Source organism: Sciurus carolinensis, chromosome 10 (assembly GCF_902686445.1).
Source record: "Sciurus carolinensis chromosome 10, mSciCar1.2, whole genome shotgun sequence".
Lineage (NCBI taxonomy): Eukaryota > Metazoa > Chordata > Mammalia > Rodentia > Sciuridae > Sciurus > Sciurus carolinensis.
The window spans coordinates 19,775,464-19,782,249 of NC_062222.1; positions in this window are offsets into that span (position 1 = coordinate 19,775,464).

Consider the following 6,786-nt stretch of genomic DNA (forward strand, 5'->3'; position numbering starts at 1 on the left):
ATACTGAGGAGTGGAATAGTGGTATAGTGGTATAGTGGTTCCATTCGTAGTCTTTTTAGGAATCTCTATATTGATTTCTATAACGTTTTTACTACTTTCTTTATGGTAGATTTTAAAGACAAGTAGTTGGATGCCTCTAGCTTTGTTCCTTTTCTTGATTGCTTTGGTTTTGTGGTTTCATAGGAATTTTAGAATATTTTTTTCTATTTTGTGGGAAATTCCATTGGAAATTGATAGAAGTTGCATTGAATTTTAGATTTTATGAGTGATTTAACAATAAATTCTTCCAATACATGAGCATAGGATACCTTTCCATTTGTATCTTCTTTAATTTCTTTAACATTTTTTATCATTTTCAGTGTACAGATATTTTATTTTCTTGGAAAAATCTATTCCCAAGGGTTTGTGGTTTTGTTTTTGGTGGCTATTATAAAAGGGATTTTTTTTCTTGGTTTTCTTTTCAGATAATTCTGTCAGCATATACAAATGCTACTGATACTGAACTTAGTCATTAATTCTAACAATTTTTGATGACGTCTTTAGATTTATGCATAAAGTCATATTGTATGCAACCAGACACAAATTAACTTCTGTTTTGACTTGGAAGACTTATTTCTTTCTGTTGCCTAATTGCTCTGGTTAGAAGTTTCAGTACTGTATTGAAAAGTGGCAAGATTGAACATCCTTGTCTTATTCCTGATCTTAGAAGAAAAGACTTCAACTTTTTATCATTGAACGTGGTATTGGATATAGGCTTATCATATGTGATGTTTATTAATTGACCTTTATTCTTACATATTCTTTCTATATCTAATTTGATAAGAGTTTTTATCATGAAAAGATGTTGAATTTTGCTAAATGCCTTTTCTGCATTTATTGAGGTAATCATGTTTTTGGTTCTTTATTCTATTAATGTGGTGTATCATATCAATTGATATACATATGTTGAACCCATACTTGCATCCCACATATAAAAGGCTTTTCCATTTTTGCCCCTAAGTTGAGTATAGAGTGGTATCTCATTGTGAGTTTCATCTGTGTTTCCCTCATTTACATAAGGTGAGTACTTTATTTTATTTTACTTTTTTAGTTGAGTACATTTTTAAATGTGTACTAGCCATTTGGATCTCCTTTTTGTGTATGTGTGAAGTACCTGTTCAAACCTTTAACCCATTTTTCTGTTGGGTGTTTTCTTTTTCATTGGTACATAATAGAGCATTGTGTATTTCCAATTCTTTCAATTACAACTGTTGCAAAATATCTTCCCACTTGTGACTTGTCTTTTCACTCTATGTTTCTCTTGATAAAGAAGTTCATCATTGAAAGTAACTAATTTTTTTGTTTCTTTATGTTGCATTTTTTAGTCATATTTAGGACCTCCTTCCCTATTCCATGTTATAAACTTATCACATTGCCTTTTAAAAGTTCCATAGCTTTTCCTTAAACATCGAAGTCCTTAATCTACCTGGAATTAATAACTGTATGTGAGACAGAAATTGAATAATTCTTTAAGATTACATTTTATATTTTCTATTTTGTTGATATATATAAAAACAATATTAATGTCAGTAAATTTAATTTGTATCTAAGAACCTTGATTTTTCATATTAGTTCTAATATTTATTTGTAAAATTTTATTTTCTATGTGAAAAGTCACTTTATCTAAAAGTATTTTTTGTCTCTGGTCCTTTAACATTTATTTATCTATTTTGCCTATTACATTGGATAAGATCTTCAGCACAAGTATTGAGTAGAAACAATAACAATGAGAATTTTTGTGTAGTTCCTGACTTTAAAAGAAAGTCCTTAATAGAAAGATTAAAAATCTTCCTTTTCCTATTACTAACTTTTATTGCTGTTGTTCATTTTTAAATTATGGATACATATGAGCTTTTTATCAGGTTATTTTTCTGAAAGTGCAGTAAAATGAATAATAGCTCCCAAAGTCATTTATGTCCTAATCCGAAGAGCCTGTAAACATGTTGCTTTAAGTGGAAAAAGGACTTTTTGAATGTAAACAATTTTTCTTTTTTTTTTTTTTTTCTTGCGGTACTGGAGATCAAACTCAGGGCCTTGTGCTTGCAAGGCAAGCACTCTACCAGCTGAGCTATCTCCCCAGTCCATAAACAAGAATTTTGAGATGGAGAGAATATGCTGGATTATCTGAATGAGCCAGTGTAATTACATCGTTCCTTACAAGAAGGAGGAAGGAGGGCCAGGGTCAGAAAGAGACTGGAAGATGCAACACTGCTGGGTTTAAAGATACAGAATGGGGCCACAGTCAAGGAATGTGGGCATCCTCCAGAATCTAGAAAAAGCAAATTCTCCCTGAAAGTAATGCAGCCCTGTCCACACCTTGATTTTAGAACACTGAGATTGATTTTGAACTTTTGATCCCCAGAACAGTAAGATAATATCTATGTTGCTTAAGTCAGTAAATTTATGGTAATTTCTTTACAGAAGAAATACAGGCTACAGGGGCTGCTATATTGGGTTTTAACCTCCTTTAGTCTATAATTATGATAAATTATAGAATTTTGGCTAATAAATTAACCTTACTTTCTTGAGATGATTCATGCTTGGATATCTTATTTTTCGTTCAGTTGCAGATTTAGTTAGGAAATATTCTTTTTAGGATTTTGTAACTATGTTCATAAATGAGGATGGCTTATAATTTTCATTTTTGGTTTTTGTTTTTGTTTTGTTTTTTGTACCAGGAATTGAACCCACGGATGCTTAACCACTGAGCACCCCTACCCTTTTTAAATTTTAAGATAGGGTCTTGCTAATTTGCTTAGGACCTCACTAAGTTGTTGAGGCTGGCTTTGAACTTGGGATCTTCTGCCTCTAGCCTCCCAAGTTGCTGGGATTATAATTGTGTGCCACTGTGCCTGACTAATTTTCATTTCTTGTAATAACTACTTTGTGTATCAGACTTCCTGGACTTATAGGCCCTCTTTTACTATTATATGAGCATGTTTTTATAAGTCTGGGAGAATTTTCTCTTTGAAAACTTTATCTGTACAAACTTCAGAGCCAGGTGCCATTTTTCTATGTAGCTATCTTAATATTCATTTGGTTTTTTAGTGCTTGTCTTTTCCAATTTTATAATTACTTTGGAATCAATTTTGATGAATTACCTTTTTTTTTCTAGAAAGGTGTTTCAGTTTTTCCCAAATCACTAACATGAATCTGTTCATAGTATTCTTCCTTTTGTTTAAACATGTTTACAAGTTGTTATACCTATATTAATTTCTACTATTGTATGACTATTTCTCTGCATTTTCTTATCTTGTCCAATCTTGGAAGAAGTTAAACTGTTTTATATCTTTTCCAAGCATTAGCTTTTGGTTTAGTTGATCTTACATTGTTTGTTTGATTTTTATTTTCTTCTATTTTCTTTAATATCTTTTAGGATTACACTATTATTCTTTTTCAAATGTTTAATTGAATATTTATCTTATTTTTTGATCTTTCATTTTCAAATTTACATGTTACTATAACATTTAAAGAAGAAACAAAATGAAATATAATAAAAAGTAATTGTAGCTCCCTCTTGCCCATGGATATTTTATTAAGCTGGTTCTTTCCTGACCTTGGAGTTAGTTTTATAACTGGACTGATGACTTTTGAGATCATGGAAACATCACCTCAAATAATAAGAGTCTTCAGGTCACTATAGTTCCAAGAATAGTCTAATTTCAATAATTAAAATACTTGATCCACTGTAATAGTTAAAACTCTAAAATTCACTCATGGTTCAAAAGCATCCATAATCTCAGTTCAGGCTTGCTTCAAAAGGGGATTCTGTTTTGCATATGAGAGGTGTGGTCAGTTGATTCTCTATTCCTGGCCCTTTTACCTCCTCCCTACTTGACTAGTTTAGTAGTTAAAAAGTTCTAATTGTTAGGAGCAGGAAAGCTTTCCTCTGCTAGCACTGGACTCAGTGTATTAGTCAAGGTACAGTCCATGATGCTATGAAAAATAATCCCTAAAATACAGTGACCTAAATAAAATATAAGCTTATTCTCCCTCTGAGATAGGCAGACTGTCTAGGCTAGTGAGATGGCTTAGTTCCATGAGGTTGTCTAAGACTCAGGTTGCTCTCCTACCTCAGGAGCTTTGTTCTCATTGTGATGCTCCTGGCTGGTTACCATCATACCTGCGTGCCAACTCACAGGAAGGTGGAGCAGGAAGTGGAGAGCATCCAAGGCAAGCAGTTTCCTTTTAAGCAAGTGATAGAAGCTGCATATCACATCTTCCCACTCTTTCAGTAGCATAAGCATTTCTCTCTTCTCTTGGCTTCTGAAGCATCTTGCTTACCAGAAAACATATACTTTTAGCTCAGGCTTAAAGAAATATTCACACAAGCCCAAATTGAGGGATATTGTACAATGCAGCTGGTCAAAACTCTTTGAATATATCATGGTCATGAAAGACAAAGGAATTACTCCAGATTAAGGGAGACTGAAGAGCCATGGTACCCAAGTGCACTATGTGATCCTAGATTTAGACTCTTCATGACAAAAGAACATTAGAAGGACAACTAGCAAAATGTGCATAATGTTTGCGGAGTAGGTAGTACTACTTAATGACAGTTTCCTTGTTTAGATCAATGCACTGTAGCTATATAAGATATTAACACTTGGGGCATCTGGTTGTACACAAATATTTTGTACTATTTCCTAACTTTTTTGTATGTCTGCAAGTATTTCAAAATTAAAGTTTAAAAAGAGAGACTGTATGTGCTTCGGATCTCAAATTTAAATCTTTATCCCCAACCTTGCTTCTGAACTCTAGGCTAGTACATTCAGTCGTCTAATTGTTGTCTTTATGAGATAGATAAATGATACACGTTTCAGGCTTAATATTTGTAAAACAAAACTCTTGCCCAATCTTCAAAAAATCTCTTCTTCCAAAAGTCTTTTCCAGTTCACTAAATGCCACCACTACCTATCTAGTTACTCAAAGTAAATGTCTTGACAACATACCCTGTATCCAACCCATCACTAAAATCTGTTGATTGTACTTGCAAATATATAGCTGGAATCTATCTGATTTACTTCATCTCCATTGGCAGGACTCTAGTCTAGGCTACGTTAGCTCCCATGGAGTATATTGTAATAATTACCTGATTAGTCTTCCTGCTTTGACTGGGGCCATTCTCCAAACAGGAGCATATGTGATCTCTTTAAAATGTAAATTGGATCATGACTCTTTCAATTTCAAAACTGAAATCTGGTTTAAGGCAAATTAAGATGTGTATAACTTTTCTGCCCTAACTACCCCTCCTTCAAACATACTTACACTCTTACTACTCTTCGTCACCCCTCAACCTCCACAGCACAGTGTACATAACCTTAAGAGCTATAGCTTATTTGTTCATCCAGGACTTCATGAAGGCTGTTTCTTCTTCAGTCAAGAGAGCTCCTCTTACTGCCTCGTGCCCTCTTCCTTATAACTTTCCCTACAATGGCTCCTTTTTTTTTCATTCTTCGAATTCATTTCTCAGATTAAATGACTACATCTTCTAGAGGTCTTCCTAGCTACCCAACTTAAAATATATCCCTTACATTATTCTCAGTAAGCTGCCCCTTTCCTTTATATCACTTGAAATAATTTTTATAGACATTTTTATTGGTTCTTTTTAGTTATAGATGACAGTAGAATCCATTTTGACATAATTATAAAACATGGAATATATCTTGTTCTAATTCAGTACCCAGTACCTCTCCTTCCCCTCCCTTACACCCACCCCCTGCTCCCTGCCTCTATTGATCTTTCTGTCATTTACCCATAGTTGAATTTTTAAAATGAACCTCTTGTGGATATACACAATGGTGAGATTCACTGTGGTGTGTTCATATGTGAACACAGGAAACTTATGTCAGATTCATTCCACTGTCTTTTCTCTTCCTATCTTCCCTCCCTTCCCTTCATTCCCTTTGTTTTCTCCATCGAACTTCCAATCCCTGCACCATTGTGGATTAGCTTCCACATATCAGAGAAAACATTTGACCTTTGGTTTTGGGGGATTGACTTATGAAATAATGTTTAATTCATTTTAATTTCACTTATTTGGTATCCATCTCCCACTAGACAACGAGCTCAACAAGAGCAGAAATCAGGTCTGTTTTGTTGCTTTTTATATTAAGTATTTAGTTTATGCTAAACAAATGCATGAGAGCAATCAGACAAATAAATTAATTAAAATCCCAGTGCTGAGATGCACAATTCCCACTTAGGGTGGCTAGGTAGTTCTGGTTCTGAGTCACTGCAGGAAATGTGAAAGAGGACTGCTGTCCAGGGAAAGCAAGATAACCCCTTAATTTAGTAACTGTACAAGTGCTACCACATCCTCCTGAGCACCACATTGAATTGTTTTGTGATGGGGTCCTTCCTAGGTTAGAGATGAGGAATGATATCCACACTTACATGAGATACAGAAGAGACGTTCTGTTCAGCAAGCATTGTTAAGCTCCTCCAGTAGGAGGCCATTCTGAGATTGACCAGCAAGTGAGTTTCCTGACTTCACATGTTCGTTGGCCATTCTCCTAACCGCAAATTTCCTCTGGAACTGTACTTCGCTATGCATTGAGAAGTACATGTTGGCCTCTGTGTATCAGGAATGTACATCAAGCAACAACTTTTTGAGTCCAGAACTATGCTGTTGAGAAGATCTAAATTACAAAGCAAAATTGGCCATTCTTTTATTTGGGTCAGAACATTCTGAGTACAGAGTTAAAGTGGAAATGTTCTTATATAACCTACTGAACTTTGGAAAAT